This window comes from Phalangium opilio, unplaced genomic scaffold, assembly GCF_054372755.1.
Source record: "Phalangium opilio isolate 3A_F unplaced genomic scaffold, DU_Popi_V2 ptg001170l_1, whole genome shotgun sequence".
Lineage (NCBI taxonomy): Eukaryota > Metazoa > Arthropoda > Arachnida > Opiliones > Phalangiidae > Phalangium > Phalangium opilio.
In genome coordinates, this window is record NW_028324255.1 from 6,542,862 (window position 1) to 6,570,601 (window position 27,740).

The following is a 27,740-nucleotide window of genomic DNA, read 5'->3' on the forward strand; positions in this document are numbered from 1 at the left end:
AGTAGAACGCGCTATCCATTGAGCCGCGGAAGTCCAAAAATTAAATGGTCTTCAGGTATTGTGGAAAATTTTTTATATTTTGGGTTACAACTGACACCTCACAACACCGCTCCCGGGTGGGCTCGAACCACCAACCTTTCGGTTAACAGCTGAACGCGATAACCATTGCGCAACGGAAGCCCAAAAATTAAATGAACGTCAGGTATTGTGGAAAAACTATGACTTTTTACGTCACAACTGAGACCTCACAAAACCGCTCCCGAATGGGCTCGAACCACCAACCTTTCGATTAATAGCCGAACGCGCTAACCATTAAGCCACGGAAGCTCAGATATTAAATGGATGTCAGGTATTGTGGAAAACTTATGACATTTACGCTACATCTGAGACCCCACAACACCTCTCCCGGGTGGGCTCAAACCACAAACCTTTCGAATAACAGCCGAACGCGCTAAAAATGCGCCACAGAAGCCCGAAAATTCAATGGTCGTCAGGTACTGTGTAAAAACTTTGGCTTTTTACGTTACATTTGAGATCTCGCAACACCGCTCCCGGATGGACTCGAACCACCAACCTTTCGGATAACAGCAGAACGCGCTAACCATTGCTCCACGGAAGCCCGAGAATTAAATGGTCGTCAGGTTTTGTGGAAAAACTTTGACTTTTTACGTCACATCTGAGACCTCACAACACCGCTCCCGGATGGGCTCGAACCACCAACCTTTCGGTTAACAGCCGAACGCGCTAACCATTGCGCCACGGAAGACAAAAATTAAATGGTCGTCAGGTATTGTGGAAAAACTATGACTTTTTACGTTACTTATCAAACTTACCACAACCTTTCCGATAACAGCCGAACGAGCTGAAAATGCGCCACAGAAGCCCGGAAATTGAATGGTCGTCAGGTATTGTGGAAAAACTTTGACTTTTTACATAACATCTGAAACCTCACAGCACCGCTCCTGGGTGGGCTCGAACCACCAACCTTTCGGTTAACAGATGAACAGATGAACGTGATAACCATTGCGCAACGGAAGCCCAAAAATTAAATGGTCTTCAGTAATTGTGGAAAAATTTGACTTTTTACGTTACTTATTACCTCTCCGAGTGACGTATGTCACGGAGAGGTATTACACCGGCCGTGTCAGTCTGTCTGTCTGTGTGTCTGTGTGTCTGTGTGTCTGTCTGTCAGACCCCACGTGACCGCGTTCGCAGTTTACAAATCGGAGCAAACAAATACCCGATTTCCGGAACGCGTTCGCGGTTCACGGAAATTTGGTCATTCATCTACCAACACCAGTCTTTACTAACTGGCTTCTAAGGACCACAATCTGCTAGTCTTTGTCCATCCCACATGGACACTAGTCTGTACGTGCTTGCTTCCAAGCACCACGAACTTCTGTTCTTCGTCAATTTCACTTTGACTCCAGCTTCTATGCACCACCATCTTCTGTTCTTCGTCAATTCCACATTGACACCAGCTTCTAAACACTACCATCTTCTGTTCTTCGTCAATTCCACATTGACACCAGCTTCTATGCACCACCATCTTCTGTTCTTCGTCAATTCCACATTGACACCAGCTTCTATGCACCACCATCTTCAGGTCTTTTGTCCATTCCACATGGACGCCGGTCAGTACATTCTGGCTTCTTTTCCACCGTCATCGTTTGGTTTCAAGATATACGCGGCGAGCGGCTAGGGTTACGAGAAACGTCTAGCCTCCCAATGGCAGGGCTTCCACCATCGGTTCACGCGAATGCGTTTTTATCTATTATTTGGTTTTAAGATATACGCGGCGATCAGCTAGGGTTACGAGAAACGTCTAGCCTCCCAATGGCAGGGCTTCCACCAAAGGTTCACGCGAATGCGTTTTTATCTATTATTATAATGGAATCGAAACATATATATACCCCAAAATTTGAAGAAAGCGGGCAAGAAGGGTACCCTTCACTTTAAACGTCAATATTAGCAAAGTTTCGAAAGATATTATGAACAACTTTATTTTAAACGATTTAACTATTTTTAAAGTTATTTACTGGCGATTAAAATAATTAAAAATAATTATATTTATTTAAATATTAAAGATAAACCCAAGTACCGAAGTCGTTAAATCATTGCCTCCTATATCTATCAAGGCCCGTGCATTGCGTTATATTTCCTACATTGCCTCCTGTATCTATCAAGGCCCAGGCATTGTGATATATTTCCTTCATTGCCTCCTATATCCAACAAGGCCCGTGCGTTGTGATATATTTCCTTCATTGCCTCCTATATCTATCGAGGCCCGTGCATTGCGATATATTTTTGAGAACAACAACCAAAATGGGAAGCTCCTCTCAGAACCATAATAATTTGCTTTCTCTGTTATATGAAATGAAAATATGGATAATATTTTCGGCAATTCGATTTGAATGGCTCTTTCTGATGTATCATTCTCTCAGCACTGTTCATAATGGACAGGAACGTAGAGATTCGAGACACTAGGAATTACGATAGTGTTTCAAATCCTCTGTAATGAGGGCTTAAAGGCTTGGAGTGAGTCGAAAGATAAATACACATCCAATTTTTTAGTTGTACCATGCGTACCACAATGTTGGCAGGCGTTTATTGAAGGATGCTTGGGTACTAGTACAGACTGTTACGTGTACCAAGTTTCCTAGCATCCAACAATAAATAGGATTCATAAAAGCCAGTGTTACGCGCATGTCATGGGTCAAGTCGTTAAATATATCGACGCAGTTAAATATCTGATGGCATTATTTTATCCACTTTCTCATTGCGTTTCGAGAGGAAGTTCAACTTTGGCACGGACGACAGATGGCGCTCTTAACCTTCTACCCCCAAAAATCGCTGTTGTCTGCTCGTTTTCCCCTTCCGCGTTTTTTCGTTATAAACTTAACTGTTAAGATAAAATTTCATATTTCCTAAGACAGATAAGCTTCTACTCCTTTCATCTTACTCCCAGTTAGATTTAACCTTGTTAAAACATAATCAGATGAATTTGAGTTACAATGTCGTAAAATCCTGTGCATACAGTTACCTAGGAGTGATAGAGACATTTTTAACGATGCCTAGAGATGATTAACTTAAGCGAAATTGTTTCACGTTTGAATAAAAATACCGCTTCCAGTAGTGGGTTTATAGTACTCCTTGTTTGTGTAAGATTAGTGAAGCTGTAGAGCGTAATCATGGTAAACGCTTAAAAATATATATTTTCAATAAAAACACCGCTTCCACTAGTGGATTTCTACTCCTTGTGTTTGTGTAAGATTAGTGTAGGTGTAGAGAGTAATCATTATAAACGCTTAAAAATATATTTTCAAAAATGAAGAATATAGAACATTGCTTTAGAAAAATCCAAACGGCTAGGTATTGGTAAAAAAGACATGTGTAAGCTATTTGTAGATGATATATTGTTTAACATGTTTTAAATGAGGCTAAAACTTCCACTATTGTGTCTAAAAAAGTGTTGGCAATGTATATTTTTTAAATATGACGGAATTGCGGTTGATATGATAGCGCCCTATTTGCGAAAAAAACCTTTTTTAAACAGTTGAATCACTCTTTGATAGAATTTCAAGAGAAGAAGTTAAGCGTTAAATTTGCTCGATTAATTTTGTTAGCGCTACGTATTACTGAAGGAGATTGATTTTGCCAATCTTTGTGAGTATTTAACTGCTTAATAATTATTTTGGTTAAGTGGGAGCCTAGCTTATGTGTGATTGGGTTGTGGCTTCCATGTTTTGGGGACATTTGCTTTTTGTGTGGCGAGGTATGATTCAGCTTTGATATGGACAAATGTTAAAAATCATACTGGTAGACTAAGAATACGGTTGAGGTATAGCGAGAGAGTAGAGTTTCCACAGCAATTGAGAGATATTGAAAAGGCTTGAACAATTGACTATTTTAAAATTGAATTCCTGCACTTGCAAAGAATTAAAAAAAGCGATAGATGCATATATTTAGGTTGTTTAAAGGGTAGTGATAGTCATCTCCACTCGGAGAGGTAATATTTTGGCTTTCCCGACTTGTAAAACTTAACACCAACGTTCCCGGGTGGGCTGGAACCACCAACCTTTCGGTAAACAGGTGAACGCGATAACCATTGCGCCCCGGAAGCCTAAAAATTAAATGGACGTCAGGTATTGTGGAAAAACTTTGGCTTTTTACGTTACATCTGAGACCTCACAACACCGCTCCCGGGTGGGCTCGAACCACTAACCTTTCGGTTAACTGCCGAACGCGCTAACCATTGCGCAACTGAAGCCCAAAAATTGAATGGTCTTCAGGTATTATGGAAAAACTTTGGCTTTTTACGTTACATTTGAGATCTCACAACACCGCTCCCGGGTGGACTCGAACCACCAACCTTTCGGTTAACAGCCGAACGCGCTATCCATTAAGCCACGGAAGTCCAAAAATTAAATGGTCTTCAGGTATTGTGGAAAAACTTTTATATTTTGGGTTACAACTGACACCTCACAACACCGCTCCCTTGTGGGCTCGAACCACCAACCTTTCGGTTAACAGCTGAACGCGATAACCATTGCGCAACGGAAGCCCAAAAATTAAATGGACGTCAGGTTTTGTGGAAAAACTTTGACTTTTTACGTCACATCTGAGACCTCACAACACCGCTCCCGGATGGGCTCGAACCACCAACCTTTCGATTAATAGCCGAGCGCGCTAACCATTAAGCCACGGAAGCTCAGAAATTAAATGGATGTCAGGTATTCTGGAAAACTTATGACATTTACGCTACATCTGAGACCCACAACACCTCTCCCGGGTGGGCTCAAACCACAAACCTTTCGAATAACAGCCGAACGCGCTAAAAATGCGCCACAGAAGCCCGAAAATTTAATGGTCGTCAGGTACTGTGTAAAAACTTTGGCTTTTTACGTCACATCTGAGACCTCACAACACCGCTCCCGGATGGGCTCGAACCACCAACCTTTCGATTAATAGCCGAGCGCGCTAACCATTAAGCCACGGAAGCTCAGAAATTAAATGGATGTCAGGTATTGTGGAAAACTTATGACATTTACGCTACATCTGAGACCCACAACACCTCTCCCGGGTGGTCTCAAACCACAAACCTTTCGAATAACAGCCGAACGCGCTAAAAATGCGCCACAGAAGCCCGAAAATTTAATGGTCGTCAGGTACTGTGTAAAAACTTTGGCTTTTTACGTTACATTTGAGATCTCGCAACACCGCTCCCGGATGGACTCGAACCACCAACCTTTCGGATAACAGCAGAACGCGCTAACCATTGCTCCACGGAAGCCCAAGAATTAAATGGTCGTCAGGTTTTGTGGAAAAACTTTGACTTTTTACGTCACATCTGAGACCTCACAACACCGCTCCCGGATGGGCTCGAACCACCAACCTTTCGATTAATAGCCGAGCGCGCTAACCATTAAGCCACGGAAGCACAGAAATTAAATGGATGTCAGGTATTGTGGAAAACTTATGACATTTACGCTACATCTGAGACCCACAACACCTCTCCCGGGTGGGCTCAAACCACAAACCTTTCGAATAACAGCCGAACGCGCTAAAAATGCGCCACAGAAGCCCGAAAATTTAATGGTCGTCAGGTACTGTGTAAAAACTTTGGCTTTTTACGTCACATCTGAGACCTCACAACACCGCTCCCGGATGGGCTCGAACCACCAACCTTTCGATTAATAGCCGAGCGCGCTAACCATTAAGCCACGGAAGCTCAGAAATTAAATGGATGTCAGGTATTGTGGAAAACTTATGACATTTACGCTACATCTGAGACCCACAACACCTCTCCCGGGTGGTCTCAAACCACAAACCTTTCGAATAACAGCCGAACGCGCTAAAAATGCGCCACAGAAGCCCGAAAATTTAATGGTCGTCAGGTACTGTGTAAAAACTTTGGCTTTTTACGTTACATTTGAGATCTCGCAACACCGCTCCCGGATGGACTCGAACCACCAACCTTTCGGATAACAGCAGAACGCGCTAACCATTGCTCCACGGAAGCCCAAGAATTAAATGGTCGTCAGGTTTTGTGGAAAAACTTTGACTTTTTACGTCACATCTGAGACCTCACAACACCGCTCCCGGATGGGCTCGAACCACCAACCTTTCGATTAATAGCCGAGCGCGCTAACCATTAAGCCACGGAAGCACAGAAATTAAATGGATGTCAGGTATTGTGGAAAACTTATGACATTTACGCTACATCTGAGACCCACAACACCTCTCCCGGGTGGGCTCAAACCACAAACCTTTCGAATAACAACCGAACGCGCTAAAAATGCGCCACAGAAGCCCGAAAATTTAATGGTCGTCAGGTACTGTGTAAAAACTTTGGCTTTTTACGTTACATTTGAGATCTCGCAACACCGCTCCCGGATGGACTCGAACCACCAACCTTTCGGATAACAGCAGAACGCGCTAACCATTGCTCCACGGAAGCCCAAGAATTAAATGGTCGTCAGGTTTTGTGGAAAAACTTTGACTTTTTACGTCACATATGAGACCTCACAACACCGCTCCCGGATGGGCTCGAACCACCAACCTTTCGATTAATAGCCGAGCGCGCTAACCATTAGGCCACGGAAGCTCAGAAATTAAATGGATGTCAGGTATTGTGGAAAACTTATGACATTTACGCTACATCTGAGACCCACAACACCTCTCCCGGGTGGGCTCAAACCACAAACCTTTCGAATAACAGCCGAACGCGCTAAAAATGCGCCACAGAAGCCCGAAAATTTAATGGTCGTCAGGTACTGTGTAAAAACTTTGGCTTTTTACGTTACATTTGAGATCTCGCAACACCGCTCCCGGATGGACTCGAACCACCAACCTTTCGGATAACAGCAAAACGCGCTAACCATTGCTCCACGGAAGCCCAAGAATTAAATGGTCGTCAGGTTTTGTGGAAAAACTTTGACTTTTTACGTCACATCTGAGACCTCACAACACCGCTCCCGGATGGGCTCAAACCACAAACCTTTCGATTAATAGCCGAGCGCGCTAACCATTAAGCCACGGAAGCTCAGAAATTAAATGGATGTCAGGTATTCTGGAAAACTTATGACATTTACGCTACATCTGAGACCCACAACACCTCTCCCGGGTGGGCTCAAACCACAAACCTTTCGAATAACAGCCGAACGCGCTAAAAATGCGCCACAGAAGCCCGAAAATTTAATGGTCGTCAGGTACTGTGTAAAAACTTTGGCTTTTTACGTCACATCTGAGACCTCACAACACCGCTCCCGGATGGGCTCGAACCACCAACCTTTCGATTAATAGCCGAGCGCGCTAACCATTAAGCCACGGAAGCTCAGAAATTAAATGGATGTCAGGTATTGTGGAAAACTTATGACATTTACGCTACATCTGAGACCCACAACACCTCTCCCGGGTGGTCTCAAACCACAAACCTTTCGAATAACAGCCGAACGCGCTAAAAATGCGCCACAGAAGCCCGAAAATTTAATGGTCGTCAGGTACTGTGTAAAAACTTTGGCTTTTTACGTTACATTTGAGATCTCGCAACACCGCTCCCGGATGGACTCGAACCACCAACCTTTCGGATAACAGCAGAACGCGCTAACCATTGCTCCACGGAAGCCCAAGAATTAAATGGTCGTCAGGTTTTGTGGAAAAACTTTGACTTTTTACGTCACATCTGAGACCTCACAACACCGCTCCCGGATGGGCTCGAACCACCAACCTTTCGATTAATAGCCGAGCGCGCTAACCATTAAGCCACGGAAGCACAGAAATTAAATGGATGTCAGGTATTGTGGAAAACTTATGACATTTACGCTACATCTGAGACCCACAACACCTCTCCCGGGTGGGCTCAAACCACAAACCTTTCGAATAACAACCGAACGCGCTAAAAATGCGCCACAGAAGCCCGAAAATTTAATGGTCGTCAGGTACTGTGTAAAAACTTTGGCTTTTTACGTTACATTTGAGATCTCGCAACACCGCTCCCGGATGGACTCGAACCACCAACCTTTCGGATAACAGCAGAACGCGCTAACCATTGCTCCACGGAAGCCCAAGAATTAAATGGTCGTCAGGTTTTGTGGAAAAACTTTGACTTTTTACGTCACATATGAGACCTCACAACACCGCTCCCGGATGGGCTCGAACCACCAACCTTTCGATTAATAGCCGAGCGCGCTAACCATTAGGCCACGGAAGCTCAGAAATTAAATGGATGTCAGGTATTGTGGAAAACTTATGACATTTACGCTACATCTGAGACCCACAACACCTCTCCCGGGTGGGCTCAAACCACAAACCTTTCGAATAACAGCCGAACGCGCTAAAAATGCGCCACAGAAGCCCGAAAATTTAATGGTCGTCAGGTACTGTGTAAAAACTTTGGCTTTTTACGTTACATTTGAGATCTCGCAACACCGCTCCCGGATGGACTCGAACCACCAACCTTTCGGATAACAGCAGAACGCGCTAACCATTGCTCCACGGAAGCCCAAGAATTAAATGGTCGTCAGGTTTTGTGGAAAAACTTTGACTTTTTACGTCACATATGAGACCTCACAACACCGCTCCCGGATGGGCTCGAACCACCAACCTTTCGGTTACCAGCCGAACGCGCTAACCATTGCGCCACGGAAGACAAAAATTAAATGGTCGTCAGGTATTGTGGAAAAACTATGACTTTTTACGTTACTTATCAAACTTACCACAACCTTTCCGATAACAGCCGAACGAGCTGAAAATGCGCCACAGAAGCCCGGAAATTGAATGGTCGTCAGGTATTGTGGAAAAACTTTGACTTTTTACATAACATCTGAAACCTCACAGCACCGCTCCTGGGTGGGCTCGAACCACCAACCTTTCAGTTAACAGATGAACAGATGAACGCGATAACCATTGCGCAACGGAAGCCCAAAAATTGAATGGTCTTCAGTAATTGTGGAAAAATTTGACTTTTTACGTTACTTATAAAACTTAACACCAACGTTCCCGGGTGGGCTGGATCCACCAACCTTTCGGTAAACAGGTGAACGCGATAACCATTGCGCCCCGGAAGCCTAAAAATTAAATGGACGTCAGGTATTGTGGAAAAACTTTGGCTTTTTACGTTACATCTGAGACCCCACAACACCTCTTCCGGGTGGGCTCAAACCACAAACCTTTCGAATAACAGCCGAACGCGCCAAAAATGCGCCACAGAAGCCCGAAAATTTAATGGTCGTCAGGTACTGTGTAAAAACTTTGGCTTTTTACGTTACATCTGAGACCTCACAACACCGCTTCCGGGTGGGCTCGAACCACTAACCTTTCGGTTAACTGCCGAACGTGCTAACCATTGCGCAACTGAAGCCCAAAAATTGAATGGTCTTCAGGTATTGTGCAAAAACACTGACTTTTTACGTTACATCTGAGACCTCACAACACCGCTCCCGGGTGGGCTCGAACCACCAACCTTTCGGTTAACAGCTGAACGCGATAACCATTGCGCAACGGAAGCCCAAAAATTAAATGGACGTCAGGTATTGTGGAAAAATTATGACTTTTTACGTCACAACTGAGACCTCACAACACCGCTCCGAATGGGCTCGAAATACCAACCTTTCGATTAATAGCCGAACGCGCTAACCATTAAGCCACGAAAGCTCAGAAATTAAATGGATGTCAGGTATTGTGGAAATCTTATGACATTTACGCTACATCTGAGACCCCACAACGCCTCTCCCGGGTGGCCTTAAACCACAAACCTTTCGAATAACAGCAGAACGCGCTATAAATGCGCCACAGAAGCCCGAAAATTTAAGGGTCGTCAGGTACTGTGTAAAAACTTTGGCTTTTTACGTTACATCTGAGACCTCAAAACACCGCTCCCGGGTGGGCTCGAACCACTAACCTTTCGGTTAACTGCCGAACGCGCTAACCATTGCGCAACTGAAGCCCAAAAATTGAATGGTCTTCAGGTATTGTGGAAAAACTTTGGCTTTTTACGTTACATTTGAGATCTCACAACACCGCTCCCGGGTGGACTCGAACCACCAACCTTTCGGTTAACAGCCGAACGCGCTATCCATTGAGCCACGGAAGTCCAAAAATTAAATGGTCTTCAGGTATTGTGGAAAAACTTTTATATTTTGGGTTACATCTGACACCTCACAACACCGCTCCCGGGTGGGCTAGAACCACCAACCTTTGACTAAATTAGACTAAATTCTGGAGGCTCGTAACTCTGGTTCTACCAGAGATACGGGGATGTAAATAATGTGACTTTGACACAAATGTTCGGATAATTATAAAGGTCTTTGCATGTTCCAAGCAAAAAAAAAAAAACTTCGCGGTCTCGAACCTGTGGCCTTCCGGGAGTGAGGCGGATGCGATAACCGCTACACTAAAGATATGTTATTATTTTTAATCGAAGGAACAGGGTCAAGTAATTAAGCAATACGTGAACAAACAAACCCCTCCATAGAAAATGCATTAGACTATATTTTGCAGGCTCGTAACTCTGTTTCTACTGGAGATACGGGGATGTCCTTTGAGTATGGTATAGACCAATTTGTCCTCCATCTAGCCATACTAAGAATTAGGGCTACGACAAACAGTAGTCGAGTAATTAAGCTAATCGTAAACAAACCTACCCCTCCATAGGAAATACATTAGACTAAATTCTGGAGGCTCGTAACTCTGGTTCTACCAGAGATACGGGGATGTAAATAATGTGACCTTGACACAAATGTTCGGATAATTATAAAGGTCTTTGCATGTTCCAAGCAAAAAAACAAAACTTCGCGGTTTCGAACCTGTGGCCTTCCGGGAGTGAGGCGGATGCGATAACCGCTACATTAAAGATATGTTATTATTTTTAATCGAAAGAACAGGGTCAAGTAATTAAGCAATACATTAACACACAAACCCCTCCATAGAAAATGCATTAGACTATACTTTGCAGGCCCATAACTCTGTGTCTACTAGAGATACCGGGATGTCCTTAGGATATGTTATAGTCCAATTTGTCCCCCATCTAACCATAGTAAAAACATTGAGCTACGACAAACAGGGGCCGAGTAATTAAGCTAAACGTAAACAAACAACCCCTCCATAGGAAATGCATTAGACTATAATTTGCAGGCCCATAACTCTGTGTCTACTAGAGATACGGGGATGTCCTTAGGATATGATATAGTCCAATTTGTCCCCCATCTAACCATACTAAAAACTTTGGGCTACGAGAAACAGGGGCCGAGTAATTAAGCTAAACGTAAACAAACAACCCCTCCATAGGAAATGCATTAGACTATATTTGCAGGCTCGTAACTCTGTTTCTACTGGAGATACGGGGATGTCCTTTGAGTATGTTATTGTCCAATTTGTCCCCCATCTACCCATACTAAAAACATTGAGCTACGACAAACAAGGGCCGAGATATTAAGCAAAATGTTCGTCAACTTTGGTATCGTCTCACTTATTTTTATTATGTTACTTATGATTTTTGCACTAAACTTTGGAGGCTCATAACTCTTGTTCTACAAGAGATACTGGGATCTCCTTTGGATATGTTATAGTACTCTTTGCTCCCCATACAAGGATACTTTAAACTTGAGGCTACCTCAATATCGTCGTCAACTTATTTTCTGTCTCACTTATTGTTAGAAGGTTACTTTTGATTTTTGAAAAAAAACTTTGCAGGCTCGTAACTCTGTTTCTACTGGAGATACGGGGATGTCCTTTGAGTATGTTATAGACCAATTTGTCCCCCATCTAGCCATACTAAGAATTAGGGCTACGACAAACAGTAGTCGAGTAATTAAGCAAATCGTAAACAAACAAACCCCTCCATAGGAAATACAATAGACTAAATTCTGGAGGCTCGTAACTCTGGTTCTACCAGAGATACGGGGATGTAAATAATGTGACCTTGACACAAATTTTCGGATAATTATAAAAAAAAACTTCGCGGTTTCGAACCTGTGGCCTTCCGGAAGTGGGGCGGATGCGATAACCGCTACACTAAAGATATGTTATTATTTTTAATCGAAAGAACAGGGTCAAGTAATTAAGCAATACATGAACAAACAAACCCCTCCATAGAAAATGCATTAGACTATACTTTGCAGGCTCGTAACTCTGTTTCTACTGTAGATACGGCGATGTCCTTTGAGTATGTTATATTCCAATTTGTCCCCCATCTAACCATACTAAAAACATTGACCTACGACAAACAGGGGCCGAGTAATTAAGCTAAACGTAAACAAACAACCCGTCCAAAGGAAATGCATTAGACTATGCTTTGCAGGCCCATAACTCTGTGTCTACTAGAGATACGGGGATGTCCTTAGGATATGTTATAGTCCAAATTGTCCCCCATCTAACCATACTAAAAACATTGAGCTACGACAAACAGGGGCCGAGATGTTAAGCAAAATGTTCGTCAACTTTGGTATCGTCTCACTTATTTTTATTATGTTACTTATGATTTTTGCACTAAACTTTGGAGGCTCATAACTCTTGTTCTACAAGAGATACTGGGATCTCCTTTGGATATGTTATAGTACTCTTTGCTCCCCATACAAGGATACTTTAAACTTGAGGCTACCTCAATATCGTCGTCAACTTATTTTTTGCCTCACTTATTGTTAGAAGGTTACTTTTGATAATTGAAAATAAAGTTTGCAGGCTCGTAACTCTGGTTCTACCAGAGATACGGGCATGTAAATAATGTGACCTTGACACAAATGTTCGGATAATTATAAAGTTCTTTGCATGTTCCAAGCAAAAAAAAAAACTTCGCGGTTTCGAACCTGTGGCCTTCCGGGAGTGAGGCGGATGCGATAACCGCTACACTAAAGATATGCTATTATTTTTAATCGAAAGAACAGGGTCAAGTAATTAAGCAATACGTGAACAAACAAACCCCTCCATAGAAAATGCATTAGACTATACTTTGCAGGGCCATAACTCTGTGTCTACTAGAGATACCGGGATGTCCTTAGGATATGTTATAGTCCAATTTGTCCTTCATCTAACCATACTAAAAACTTTGGGCTACGACAAACAGGGGCCGAGTACTTAAGCAAAACGTAAAGAAACAAACCTCCTCCATAGGAAATGAGTTAGACTATATTTTGCAGGCTCGTAACTCTGTTTCTACTGGAGATACGGGGATGTCCTTTGAGTATTTTATAGTCCAATTTGTCCCCCATCTAACCATACTAAAAACATTGAGCTACGACAAACAGGGTCCGAGTAATTAAGCTAAACGTAAACAAACAACCCGTCCATAGGAAATGCATTAGACTATACTTTGCAGGCCCATAACTCTGTGTCTACTAGAGATACCGGGATGTCCTTAGGATATGTTATAGTCCAATTTGTGCTTCATCTAACCATACTAAAAACTTTGGGCTACGACAAACAGGGGCCGAGTACTTAAGCAAAACGTAAAGAAACAAACCTCCTCCATAGGAAATGAGTTAGACTATATTTTGCAGGCTCGTAACTCTGTTTCTACTGGAGATACGGGGATGTCCTTTGAGTATTTTATAGTCCAATTTGTCCCCCATCTAACCATACTAAAAACATTGAGCTACGACAAACAGGGGCCGAGTAATTAAGCTAAACGTAAACAAACAAACCGTCGATAGGAAATGCATTAGACTATACTTTGGACTATAACATACTCAAAGGACATCCCCGTATCTCCAGTAGAAACAGAGTTAGGAGCCTGCAAAGTATAGTCTAATGCATTTTCTATGGAGGGGTTTGTTTTTTCACGTATTGCTTAATTACTTGACCCTGTTCTTTCGATTAAAAATAATAACATATTTTTAGTGTAGCGGTTATCGCATCCGCCTCACTCCCGGAAGGCCACAGGTTCGAAACCGCGAAGTTTTTTTTTATAATTATCCGAACATTTGTGTCAAGGTCACATTATTTACATCCCCGTATCTCTGGTAGAACCAGAGCTACGAGCCTCCAGAATTTAGTGTAATGTATTTCCTATGGAGGGGGTTTGTTTGTTTACGATTAGCTTAATTACTCGACTACTGTTTGTCGTAGCCCTAATTCTTGGTATGGCTAGATGAAGGACAAATTGGTCTATAACATACTCAAAGGACATCCCCGTATCTCCAGTAGAAACAGAGTTACGAGCCTGCAAAATTTATTTTCAAAAATCAAAAGTAACCTTCTAACAATAAGTGAGACAAAAAATAAGTTGACGACGATATTGCGGTAGCCTCAAGTTTAAAGTATCCTTGTATGGGGAGCAAAGAGTACTATAACATATCCAAAGGAGATCCCAGTATCTCTTGTAGAACAAGAGTTATGAGCCTCCAAAGTTTAGTGCAAAAATCATAAGTAACATAATAAAAATAAGTGAGACGATACCAAAGTTGACGAACATTTTGCTTAATATCTCGGACCCTGTTTGTCCTAGCTCAATGTTTTTAGTATGGTTAGATGAAGGACAATTTGGACTATAACATATCCTAAGGACATCCCCGTATCTCTAGTAGACACAGAGTTACGAGCCTGCAAAATATAGTCTAATGCATTTTCTATGGAGGGGTTTGTTTGTTCACGTATTGATTAATTACTTGACCCTGTTCCTTCGATTAAAAATAATAACATATCTTTAGTGTAGCGGTTATCGCATCCGCCTCACTCCCGGAAGGCCACAGGTTCGAGACCGCGAAGTTTTTTTTTTTTTTTGCTAGGAACATGCAAAGACCTTTATAATTATCCGAACATTTGTGTCAAAGTCACATTATTTACATCCCCGTATCTCTGGTAGAACCAGAGTTACGAGCCTGCAAAGTTTATTTTCAAAAATCAAAAGTAACCTTCTAACAATAAGTGAGACAAAAAATAAGTTGACGACGATATTGAGGTAGCCTCAAGTTTAAAGTATCCTTGTATGGGGAGCAAAGAGTACTATAACATATCCAAAGGAGATCCCAGTATCTCTTGTTGAACAAGAGTTATGAGCCTCCAAAGTTTAGTGCAAAAATCATAAGTAACATAATAAAAATAAGTGAGACGATACAAAAGTTGACGAACATTTTGCTTAATATCTCGGACCCTGTTTGTCCTAGCTCAATGTTTTTAGTATGGTTAGATGAAGGACAATTTGGACTATAACATATCCTAAGGACATCCCCGTATCTCTAGTAGACACAGAGTTATGGACCTGCAAAGTATAGTCTAATGCATTTGCTATGGACGGGTTGTTTGTTTACGTTTAGCTTAATTACTCGGCCCCTGTTTGTCGTAGCTCAATGTTTTTAGTATGGTTAGATGGGGGACAAATTGGACTATAACATACTCAAAGGACATCCCCGTATCTCCAATAGAAACAGAGTTACGAGCCTGCAAACTATAGTCTAATGCATTTCCTATGGAGGGGGTTTGTTTCGTTACGTTTTGCTTAAGTACTCGGCCCCTGTTTGTCGTAGCCCAAAGTTTTTAGTATGGTTAGATGGGGGACAATTTGGACTATAACATATCCTAAGGACATCCCCGTATCTCTAATAGACACAGAGTTATGGGCCTGCAAAATATAGTCTACTGCATTTCCTATGGACGGGTTGTTTGTTTACGTTTAGCTTAATTACTCGGCCCTTGTTTGTCGTAGCTCATTATTTGTAGTATGGTTAGATGGGGGACAAATTGGACTATAACATACTCAAAGGACATCCCCGTATCTCCAGTAGAAACAGATTTACGAGCCTGCAAAGTATAGTCTAATGCATTTCCTATGGAGGGGGTTTGTTTCGTTACGTTTTGCTTAAGTACTCGGCCCCTGTTTGTAGTAGCCCAAAGTTTTTAGTATGGTTAGATGGGGGACAATTTGGACTATAACATATCCTAAGGACATCCCCGTATCTCTAGTAGACACAGAGTTATGGGCCTGCAAAATATAGTCTAATGCATTTCCTATGGACGGGTTGTTTGTTTACGATTAGCTTAATTACTCGACTGCTGTTTGTCGTAGCTCAATGTTTTTAGTATGGTTAGATGGGGGACAAATTGGACTATAACATACTCAAAGGACATCCCCGTATCTCCAGTAGAAACAGAGTTACGAGCCTGCAAAGTATAGTCTAATGCATTTTCTATGGAGGGGGTTTGTTTCGTTACGTTTTGCTTAAGTACTCGGCCCCTGTTTGTCGTAGCCCAAAGTTTTTAGTATGGTTAGATGGGGGACAATTTGGACTATAACATATCCTAAGGACATCCCCGTATCTCTAGTAGACACAGAGTTATGGACCTGCAAAGTATAGTCTAATGCATTTGCTATGGACGGGTTGTTTGTTTACGTTTAGCTTAATTACTCGGCCCCTGTTTGTCGTAGCCCAAAGTTTTTAGTATGGTTAGATGGGGGACAATTTGGACTATAACATATCCTAAGGACATCCCCGTATCTCTAGTAGACACAGAGTTATGGGCCTGCAAAATATAGTCTAATGCATTTCCTATGGACGGGTTGTTTGTTTACGATTAGCTTAATTACTCGACTGCTGTTTGTCGTAGCTCAATGTTTTTAGTATGGTTAGATGGGGGACAAATTGGACTATAACATACTCAAAGGACATCCCCGTATCTCCAGTAGAAACAGAGTTACGAGCCTGCAAAGTATAGTCTAATGCATTTGCTATGGACGGGTTGTTTGTTTACGTTTAGCTTAATTACTCGGCCCCTGTTTGTCGTAGCTCAATGTTTTTAGTATGGTTAGATGGGGGACAAATTGGACTATAACATACTCAAAGGACATCCCCGTATCTCCAGTAGAAACAGAGTTACGAGCCTGCAAAGTATAGTCTAATGCATTTGCTATGGACGGGTTGTTTGTTTACGTTTAGCTTAATTACTCGGCCCCTGTTTGTCGTAGCTCAATGTTTTTAGTATGGTTAGATGGGGGACAAATTGGACTATAACATATCCTAAGGACATCCCCGTATCTCTAGTAGACACAGAGTTATGGGCCTGCAAAGTATAGTCTAATGCATTTCCTATGGAGGGGGTTTGTTTCGTTACGTTTTGCTTAAGTACTCGGCCCCTGTTTGTCGTAGCTCAATGTTTTTAGTATGGTTAGATGGGGGACAAATTGGACTATAACATATCCTAAGGACATCCCCGTATCTCTAGTAGACACAGAGTTATGGGCCTGCAAAGTATAGTCTAATGCATTTCCTATGGAGGGGGTTTGTTTCGTTACGTTTTGCTTAAGTACTCGGCCCCTGTTTGTCGTAGCCCAAAGTTTTTAGTATGGTTAGATGGGGGACAATTTGGACTATAACATATCCTAAGGACATCCCCGTATCTCTAGTAGACACAGAGTTATGGGCCTGCAAAGTATAGTCTAATGCATTTCCTATGGAGGGGTTTGTTTGTTTACGATTAGCTTAATTACTCGACTACTGTTTGTCGTAGCTCAATGTTTTTAGTACGGTTAGATGGGGGACAAATTGGACTATAACATACTCAAAGGACATCCCCGTATCTCCAGTAGAAACAGAGTTACGAGCCTGCAAAGTATAGTCTAATGCATTTTCTATGGAGGGGTTTGTTTTTTCACGTATTGCTTAATTACTTGACCCTGTTCTTTCGATTAAAAATAATAATATATCTTTAGTGTAGCGGTTATCGCATCCGCCTCACTCCCGGAAGGCCACAGGTTCGAAACCGCGAAGTTTTTTTTTATAATTATCCGAACATTTGTGTCAAGGTCACATTATTTACATCCCCGTATCTCTGGTAGAACCAGAGTTACGAGCCTCCAGAATTTAGTCTAATGTATTTCCTATGGAGGGGGTTTGTTTGTTTACGATTAGCTTAATTACTCGACTACTGTTTGTCGTAGCCCTAATTCTTGGTATGGCTAGATGAAGGACAAATTGGTCTATAACATACTCAAAGGACATCCCCTATCTCCAGTAGAAACAGAGTTACGAGCCTGCAAAATTTATTTTCTAAAATCAAAAGTAACCTTCTAACAATAAGTGGAACAAAAAATTAGTTGACGTCGATATTGCGGTAGCCTCAAGTTTAAAGTATCCTTGTATGGGGAGCAAAGAGTACTATAACATATCCAAAGGAGATCCCAGTATCTCTTGTAGAACAAGAGTTATGAGCCTCCAAAGTTTAGTGCAAAAATCATAAGTAACATAATAAAAATAGCTGAGACGATACAAAAGTTGACGAATATTTTGCTTAATATCTCGGACCCTGTTTGTCCTAGCTCAATGTTTTTAGTATGGTTAGATGGGGGACAATTTGGGCTATAACATATCCTAAGGACATCCCCGTATCTCTAGTAGACACAGAGCTATGGGCCTGCAAAGTATAGTCTAATGCATTTGCTATGGACGGGTTGTTTGTTTACGTTTAGCTTAATTACTCGGCCCCTGTTTGTCGTAGCTCAATGTTTTTAGTATGGTTAGATGGGGGACAAATTGGACTATAACATACTCAAAGGACATCCCCGTATCTCCAATAGAAACAGAGTTACGAGCCTGCAAACTATAGTCTAATGCATTTCCTATGGAGGGGGTTTGTTTCGTTACGTTTTGCTTAAGTACTCGGCCCCTGTTTGTCGTAGCCCAAAGTTTTTAGTATGGTTAGATGGAGGACAATTTGGACTATAACATATCCTAAGGACATCCCCGTATCTCTAGTAGACACAGAGCTATGGGCCTGCAAAGTATAGTCTAATGCATTTTCTATGGAGGGGTTTGTTTTTTCACGTATTGCTTAATTACTTGACCCTGTTCTTTCGATTAAAAATAATAATATATCTTTAGTGTAGCGGTTATCGCATCCGCTTCACTCTCGGAAGGCCACAGGTTCGAAACCACGAAGTTTTTTTTTTGTTTGGAACATGCAAAGACCTTTATAATTATCCGAACATTTGTGTCAAGGTCACATTATTTACATCCCCGTATCTCTGGTAGAACCAGAGTTACGAGCCTCCAGAATTTAGTCTAATGTATTTCCTATGGAGGGGTTTGTTTGTATACGATTAGCTTAATTACTCGACTACTGTTTGTCGTAGCCCTAATTCTTAGTATGGCTAGATGGGGGACAAATTGGTCTATAACATACTCAAAGGACATCCCCGTATCTCCAGTAGAAACAGAGTTACGAGCCTGCAAAGTATATTTTCAAAAATCAAAAGTAACCTTCTAACAATAAGTGAGACAAAAAGTATGTTGACGACGATATTGAGGTAGCCTCAAGTTTAAAGTATCCTTGTATGGGGAGCAAAGAGTACTATAACATATCCAAAGGAGATCCCAGTATCTCTTGTAGAACAAGAGTTATGAGCCTCCAAAGTTTAGTGCAAAAATCATAAGTAACATAATAAAAATAAGTGAGACGATACCAAAGTTGACGAACATTTTGCTTAATATCTCGGCTCTACGACAAACATGGGCCGAACCACCAACCTATTGGTTAACAGCCGAACGCGCTAACCATTGCGCCACGGAAGCCCAAAAATTAAATGCTCGTCAGGTATTGTGTAAAAACCTTGACTTTTTACGTCACATCTGAGACCTCACAACACCGTTCCCGGATGGGCTCGAACCACTAACCTATTGGTTAACAGCCGAACGCGCTAACCATTGAGCCACGGAAGTTCAGAAATTAAATGGTTGTCACGTATTGTGGAAAAGTTATGACCTTTTACGCTACATCTGAGACCCTACAACACCTCTCCCGGGTGGGCTCGTACCACCAACCTTTCGATTAACAGCTGATCGCGCTAACCATTGCGCCACGGAAGCCCAAAAATTCAATGTTCGACAGGTATTGTGGAAAAAAACTGACATTTTATGTTACATTTGAGACGTCACAACACCGCTCCCGGGAGGGCTCAAACCACCAGTCTTTTGAATAGCAGCTGAACGCGCTAACCATTGCGCCACGGAAGCCCAAAAATTAAATGGTCGTCAGGTATTTTGGAAAAACCTTGACTTTTAACGTCACATCTGAGACGTAACAATACCGCTCCCGGATGGGCTCGAACCACCAACCTATTGGTTCACAGCCGAACGCGCTAACCATTGAGCCACGGAAGCTCAGAAATTAAATGGTTGTCACGTATTGTGGAAAAGATTTGACTTTTTACGCTACATCTGAGACCCCACAACACCTCTCCCGGGTGGGCTCGAACCTTCAACCTTTCGATTAACAGCTGAACGCGCTAATCATTGCGTCACGGAAACCCAAAAATTAAATGTTCGTCAGGTATTGTGGAAAAACTCTGACATTTTACGTTACATCTGAGACCTCACAACACCGCTCCCGGATGGGCTCGAACCACCAACCTATTGGTTAACAGCCGAACGCGCTAACCATTGAGCCACGGAAGCCCAAAGTTAAATGCTCGTCAGGTATTGTGTAAAAACCTTGACTTTTTACGTCACATCTGAGACCTCACAACACCGCTCCCGGATGGCCTCGAACCACCAACCTATTGGTTAACAGCCGAACGCGCTAACCATTGAGCCACGGAAGCTCAGAAATTAAATGGTTGTCACGTATTGTGGAAAAGTTTTGACTTTTTACGCTACATCTGAGACCCCACAACACCTCTCCCGGGTGGGCTCGAACCTTCAACCTTTCGATTAACAGCTGAACGCGCTAATCATTGCGTCACGGAAACCCAAAAATTAAATGTTCGTCAGGTATTGTGAAAAACTCTGACATTTTACGTTACATCTGAGACCTCACAACACCGCATCCAGGATGGGCTCGAACCACAAATCTATTGGTTAACAGCCGAACGCGATAACCATTGAGCCACGGAAGCTCAGAAATTAAATGGTTGTCAGGTATTGTGGATAAGTTATGACTTATTACGTTATATCTGATACCCTACAACACCTCTCTCGGTTGGCATCGAACCACCAACCTTTCGGTTAACAGCCGAACGCGCTAACCATTGCCCCAAGGAACCCCAAAAATTAAATGTTCGTCAGGTATTGTGGAAAAACCTTGAATTTTTACGTTACATTTGAGATCCCACAACACCGCTCCCGGGTGGGCTCGAACCACCAACCTATTGGTTAACAGCCGAACGCGCTAACCATTGAGCCACGGAAGCTCAGAAATTAAATGGTTGTCACGTATTGTGGAAAAGATTTGACTTTTTACGCTACATCTGAGACCCCACAACACCTCTCCCGGGTGGGCTCGAACCTTCAACCTTTCGATTAACAGCTGAACGCGCTAATCATTGCGTCACGGAAACCCAAAAATTAAATGTTCGTCAGGTATTGTGGAAAAACTCTGACATTTTACGTTACATCTGAGACCTCACAACACCGCTCCCGGATGGGCTCGAACCACCAACCTATTGGTTAACAGCCGAACGCGCTAACCATTGAGCCACGGAAGCCCAAAGTTAAATGCTCGTCAGGTATTGTGTAAAAACCTTGACTTTTTACGTCACATCTGAGACCTCACAACACCGCTCCCGGATGGCCTCGAACCACCAACCTATTGGTTAACAGCCGAACGCGCTAACCATTGAGCCACGGAAGCTCAGAAATTAAATGGTTGTCACGTATTGTGGAAAAGATTTGACTTTTTACGCTACATCTGAGACCCCACAACACCTCTCCCGGGTGGGCTCGAACCTTCAACCTTTCGATTAACAGCTGAACGCGCTAATCATTGCGTCACGGAAACCCAAAAATTAAATGTTCGTCAGGTATTGTGAAAAACTCTGACATTTTACGTTACATCTGAGACCTCACAACACCGCATCCAGGATGGGCTCGAACCACAAATCTATTGGTTAACAGCCGAACGCGATAACCATTGAGCCACGGAAGCTCAGAAATTAAATGGTTGTCAGGTATTGTGGATAAGTTATGACTTATTACGTTATATCTGATACCCTACAACACCTCTCTCGGTTGGCATCGAACCACCAACCTTTCGGTTAACAGCCGAACGCGCTAACCATTGCCCCAAGGAACCCCAAAAATTAAATGTTCGTCAGGTATTGTGGAAAAACCTTAAATTTTTACGTTACATTTGAGATCCCACAACACCGCTCCCGGGTGGGCTCGAACCACCAACCTATTGGTTAACAGCCGAACGCGCTAATCATTGAGCCACGGAAGCTCAGAAATTAAATGGTTGTCACGTATTGTGGAAAAGTTTTGACTTTTTACGCTACATCTGAGACCCCACAACACCTCTCCCGGGTGGGCTCGAACCTTCAACCTTTCGATTAACAGCTGAACGCGCTAATCATTGCGTCACGGAAACCCAAAAATTAAATGTTCGTCAGGTATTGTGGAAAAACTCTGACATTTTACGTTACATCTGAGACCTCACAACACCGCATCCAGGATGGGCTCGAACCACAAATCTATTGGTTAACAGCCGAACGCGATAACCATTGAGCCACGGAAGCCCAAAGTTAAATGCTCGTCAGGTATTGTGTAAAAACCTTGACTTTTTACGTCACATCTGAGACCTCACAACACCGCTCCCGGATGGGCTCGAACCACCAACCTATTGGTTAACAGCCGAACGCGCTAACCATTGAGCCACGGAAGCTCAGAAATTAAATGGTTGTCACGTATTGTGGAAAAGTTTTGACTTTTTACGCTACATCTGAGACCCCACAACACCTCTCCCGGGTGGGCTCGAACCTTCAACCTTTCGATTAACAGCTGAACGCGCTAATCATTGCGCCACGGAAGCCCAAAAATTAAATGTTCGTCAGGTATTGTGGAAAAACTTTGACATTTTACGTTACATCTGAGACCTCACAACACCGCTCCCGGATGGGCTCGAACCACCAACCTATTGGTTAACAGCCGAACGCGCTAACCATTGCGCCACGGAAGCCCGAAAATTAAATGGTCGTCAGGTGTTGTGGAAAAAACCTTGACTTTTTACGTCACATCTGAGACGTCACAACACCGCTCCCGGATGGGCTCGAGCCACACACCTATTGGTTAACAGCCGAACGCGCTAACCTTTGAGCCACGGAAGCTCAGAAATTAAATGGTTGTCAGGTATTGTGGATAAGTTATGACTTTTTACGTTACATCTGAGACCCTACAACACCTCTTCCGGTTGGGCTCGAACCACCAACCTTTCGGTTAACAGCCGAACGCGCTAACCATTGCGCCAAGGAAGCCCAAAAATTTAATGGTCGTCAGGTATTGTGGCAAAATTTTGGCTTTCTACGTTACATTTGAGATACCACACCAACCGCTCCCGGGTGGGCTCGAACCACCAACCTATTGGTTAACAGCCGAACGCGCTAACCATTGAGCCACGGAAGCTCAGAAATTAAATGGTCGTAACGTATTGTGGAAAAACTTTGCCTTTCTACGTTACATTTGAGATCCCACAACACCGCTCCCGGATGGGCTCGAACCACCAACCTATTGGTTAACACCCGAACGCGCTAACCATTGCGCCACGGAAGCCCAAAAGTTAAATGCTCGTCAGGTATTGTGCAAAAACCTTGACTTTTTACGTCACATCTGAGATCCCACAACACCGCTCCCGGATGGGCTCGAACCACCAACCTATTGGTTAACACCCGAACGCGCTAACCATTGCGCCACGGAAGCCCAAAAGTTAAATGCTCGTCAGGTATTGTGCAAAAACCTTGACTTTTTACGTCACATCTGAGACCTCACAACACCGCTCCCGGATGGCCTCGAACCACCAACCTATTGGTTAACAGCCGAACGCGCTAACCATTGAGCCACGGAAGCTCAGAAATTAAATGGTTGTCACGTATTGTGGAAAAGTTTTGACTTTTTACGCTACATCTGAGACCCCACAACACCTCTCCCGGGTGGGCTCGAACCTTCAACCTTTCGATTAACAGCTGAACGCGCTAATCATTGCGTCACGGAAACCCAAAAATTAAATGTTCGTCAGGTATTGTGAAAAACTCTGACATTTTACGTTACATCTGAGACCTCACAACACCGCATCCAGGATGGGCTCGAACCACAAATCTATTGGTTAACAGCCGAACGCGATAACCATTGAGCCACGGAAGCTCAGAAATTAAATGGTTGTCAGGTATTGTGGATAAGTTATGACTTATTACGTTATATCTGATACCCTACAACACCTCTCTCGGTTGGCATCGAACCACCAACCTTTCGGTTAACAGCCGAACGCGCTAACCATTGCCCCAAGGAACCCCAAAAATTAAATGTTCGTCAGGTATTGTGGAAAAACCTTGAATTTTTACGTTACATTTGAGATCCCACAACACCGCTCCCGGGTGGGCTCGAACCACCAACCTATTGGTTAACAGCCGAACGCGCTAATCATTGAGCCACGGAAGCTCAGAAATTAAATGGTTGTCACGTATTGTGGAAAAGTTTTGACTTTTTACGCTACATCTGAGACCCCACAACACCTCTCCCGGGTGGGCTCGAACCTTCAACCTTTCGATTAACAGCTGAACGCGCTAATCATTGCGTCACGGAAACCCAAAAATTAAATGTTCGTCAGGTATTGTGGAAAAACTCTGACATTTTACGTTACATCTGAGACCTCACAACACCGCATCCAGGATGGGCTCGAACCACAAATCTATTGGTTAACAGCCGAACGCGATAACCATTGAGCCACGGAAGCCCAAAGTTAAATGCTCGTCAGGTATTGTGTAAAAACCTTGACTTTTTACGTCACATCTGAGACCTCACAACACCGCTCCCGGATGGGCTCGAACCACCAACCTATTGGTTAACAGCCGAACGCGCTAACCATTGAGCCACGGAAGCTCAGAAATTAAATGGTTGTCACGTATTGTGGAAAAGTTTTGACTTTTTACGCTACATCTGAGACCCCACAACACCTCTCCCGGGTGGGCTCGAACCTTCAACCTTTCGATTAAAAGCTGAACGCGCTAATCATTGCGCCACGGAAGCCCAAAAATTAAATGTTCGTCAGGTATTGTGGAAAAACTCTGACATTTTACGTTACATCTGAGACCTCACAACACCGCTCCCGGATGAGCTCGAACCACCAACCTATTGGTTAACAGCCGAACGCGCTAACCATTGCGCCACGGAAGCCCGAAAATTAAATGGTCGTCAGGTGTTGTGGAAAAAACCTTGACTTTTTACGTCACATCTGAGACGTTACAACACCGCTCCCGGATGGGCTCGAGCCACACACCTATTGGTTAACAGCCGAACGCGCTAACCTTTGAGCCACGGAAGCTCAGAAATTAAATGGTTGTCAGGTATTGTGGATAAGTTATGACTTTTTACGTTACATCTGAGACCCTACAACACCTCTTCCGGTTGGGCTCGAACCACCAACCTTTCGGTTAACAGCCGAACGCGCTAACCATTGCGCCAAGGAAGCCCAAAAATTTAATGGTCGTCAGGTATTGTGGCAAAATTTTGGCTTTCTACGTTACATTTGAGATACCACACCAACCGCTCCCGGACGGGCTCGAACCACCAACCTATTGGTTAACAGCCGAACGCGCTAACCATTGAGCCACGGAAGCTCAGAAATTAAATGGTCGTAACGTATTGTGGAAAAACTTTGCCTTTCTACGTTACATTTGAGATCCCACAACACCGCTCCCGGATGGGCTCGAACCACCAACCTATTGGTTAACACCCGAACGCGCTAACCATTGCGCCACGGAAGCCCAAAAGTTAAATGCTCGTCAGGTATTGTGCAAAAACCTTGACTTTTTACGTCACATCTGAGACCTCACAACACCGCTCCCGGATGGGCTCGAACCACCAACCTATTGGTTAACAGCCGAACGCGCTAACCATTGAGCCACGGAAGCTCAGAAATTAAATGGTCGTAACGCATTGTGGAAAAACTTTGCCTTTCTACGTTACATTTGAGATCCCACAACACCGCTCCCGGATGGGCTCGAACCACCAACCTATTGGTTAACAGCCGAACGCGCTAACCATTGCGCCACGGAAGCACAAAAGCTAAATGCCCGTCAGGTATTGTGCAAAAACCATGACTTTTTACGTCACATCTGAGACCTCACAACACCGCTCCCGGATGGGCTCGAACCACCAACCTATTGGTTAACACCCGAACGCGCTAACCATTGCGCCACGGAAGCCCAAAAGTTAAATGCTCGTCAGGTATTGTGCAAAAACCTTGACTTTTTACGTCACATCTGAGACCTCACAACACCGCTCCCGGTTGGGCTCGAACCACCAACCTTTCGGTTAACAGCCGAACGCGCTAACCATTGCGCCAAGGAAGCCCAAAAATTTAATGGTCGTCAGGTATTGTGGCAAAATTTTGGCTTTCTACGTTACATTTGAGATACCACACCAACCGCTCCCGGGTGGGCTCGAACCACCAACCTATTGGTTAACAGCCGAACGCGCTAACCATTGAGCCACGGAAGCTCAGAAATTAAATGGTCGTAACGTATTGTGGAAAAACTTTGCCTTTCTACGTTACATTTGAGATCCCACAACACCGCTCCCGGATGGGCTCGAACCACCAACCTATTGGTTAACACCCGAACGCGCTAACCATTGCGCCACGGAAGCCCAAAAGTTAAATGCTCGTCAGGTATTGTGCAAAAACCTTGACTTTTTACGTCACATCTGAGACCTCACAACACCGCTCCCGGATGGGCTCGAACCACCAACCTATTGGTTAACAGCCGAACGCGCTAACCATTGAGCCACGGAAGCTCAGAAATTAAATGGTCGTAACGTATTGTGGAAAAACTTTGCCTTTCTACGTTACATTTGAGATCCCACAACACCGCTCCCGGATGGGCTCGAACCACCAACCTATTGGTTAACAGCCGAACGCGCTAACCATTGCGCCACGGAAGCACAAAAGCTAAATGCCCGTCAGGTATTGTGCAAAAACCATGACTTTTTACGTCACATCTGAGACCTCACAACACCGCTCCCGGATGGGCTCGAACCACCAACCTATTGGTTAACACCCGAACGCGCTAACCATTGCGCCACGGAAGCCCAAAAGTTAAATGCTCGTCAGGTATTGTGCAAAAACCTTGACTTTTTACGTCACATCTGAGACCTCACAACACCGCTCCCGGATGGGCTCGAACCACCAACCTATTGGTTAACAGCCGAACGCGCTAACCATTGCGCCACGGAAGCCCAAAAGTTAAATGCTCGTCAGGTATTGTGTAAAAACCTTGACTTTTTACGTCACATCTGAGACCTCACAACACCGCTCCCGGATGGGCTCGAACCACCAACCTATTGGTTAACAGCCGAACGCGCTAACCATTGAGCCACGGAAGCTCAGAAATTAAATGGTTGTCAGGTATTGTGCAAAAACCTTGATTTTTTACGTCACATCTGAGACCTCACAACACCGCTCCCGGATGTGGTCGAACCACCACCCTATGGGTTAACAGCCGAACGCGCTAACCATTGCGCCACGGAAGCCCAAAAATTAAATGGTCGTCATTTATTGTGCAAAAACTTTTATATTTTGGGTTACATCTGACACCTCACAACACCGCTCCCGGGTGGACTTGAACCACCAACCTTTCGGTTAACAGATGAACGCGCTAACCATTGCGCCAAGGAAGCTCAGAAATGAAATGGTTGTCAGGTATTATGGAAAACTTATGACTTTTTACGTTACATCTGAGACCTCACAACACCGCTCCCGGATGGGCTGAAACCACCAACCTTTCGATTAACAGCCGAACACGCTAACCATTAAGCCACGGAAGCTCAGAAATT

At 43.5% G+C, this 27,740-nt stretch overlaps 12 non-coding genes across 12 annotated transcripts; all 12 read right to left on the bottom strand.

Moving 5' to 3' along the window:
• Positions 1-254: 254 nt before the first annotated feature.
• TRNAN-AUU (transfer RNA asparagine (anticodon AUU)) lies at positions 255-327 on the bottom strand. The gene has a single exon. It is a non-coding gene; the product is annotated as a tRNA-Asn (tRNA).
• A 4,311-nt stretch (positions 328-4,638) lies between these two features.
• TRNAN-AUU (transfer RNA asparagine (anticodon AUU)) lies at positions 4,639-4,711 on the bottom strand. Its single transcript has one exon. It is a non-coding gene; the product is annotated as a tRNA-Asn (tRNA).
• A 218-nt stretch (positions 4,712-4,929) lies between these two features.
• Positions 4,930-5,002, bottom strand: TRNAN-AUU (transfer RNA asparagine (anticodon AUU)). The gene has a single exon. It is a non-coding gene; the product is annotated as a tRNA-Asn (tRNA).
• Positions 5,003-5,367: 365 nt separating this feature from the next.
• TRNAN-AUU (transfer RNA asparagine (anticodon AUU)) lies at positions 5,368-5,440 on the bottom strand. Its single transcript has one exon. It is a non-coding gene; the product is annotated as a tRNA-Asn (tRNA).
• A 218-nt stretch (positions 5,441-5,658) lies between these two features.
• On the bottom strand, positions 5,659-5,731 carry TRNAN-AUU (transfer RNA asparagine (anticodon AUU)). Its single transcript has one exon. It is a non-coding gene; the product is annotated as a tRNA-Asn (tRNA).
• Positions 5,732-6,096: 365 nt separating this feature from the next.
• TRNAN-AUU (transfer RNA asparagine (anticodon AUU)) lies at positions 6,097-6,169 on the bottom strand. Its single transcript has one exon. It is a non-coding gene; the product is annotated as a tRNA-Asn (tRNA).
• Positions 6,170-6,534: 365 nt separating this feature from the next.
• On the bottom strand, positions 6,535-6,607 carry TRNAN-AUU (transfer RNA asparagine (anticodon AUU)). Its single transcript has one exon. It is a non-coding gene; the product is annotated as a tRNA-Asn (tRNA).
• Positions 6,608-7,263: 656 nt separating this feature from the next.
• Positions 7,264-7,336, bottom strand: TRNAN-AUU (transfer RNA asparagine (anticodon AUU)). The gene has a single exon. It is a non-coding gene; the product is annotated as a tRNA-Asn (tRNA).
• A 365-nt stretch (positions 7,337-7,701) lies between these two features.
• Positions 7,702-7,774, bottom strand: TRNAN-AUU (transfer RNA asparagine (anticodon AUU)). Its single transcript has one exon. It is a non-coding gene; the product is annotated as a tRNA-Asn (tRNA).
• Positions 7,775-8,139: 365 nt separating this feature from the next.
• Positions 8,140-8,212, bottom strand: TRNAN-AUU (transfer RNA asparagine (anticodon AUU)). Its single transcript has one exon. It is a non-coding gene; the product is annotated as a tRNA-Asn (tRNA).
• Positions 8,213-8,577: 365 nt separating this feature from the next.
• Positions 8,578-8,650, bottom strand: TRNAT-GGU (transfer RNA threonine (anticodon GGU)). The gene has a single exon. It is a non-coding gene; the product is annotated as a tRNA-Thr (tRNA).
• Positions 8,651-20,011: 11,361 nt separating this feature from the next.
• TRNAH-GUG (transfer RNA histidin (anticodon GUG)) lies at positions 20,012-20,084 on the bottom strand. Its single transcript has one exon. It is a non-coding gene; the product is annotated as a tRNA-His (tRNA).
• Positions 20,085-27,740: the final 7,656 nt, after the last annotated feature.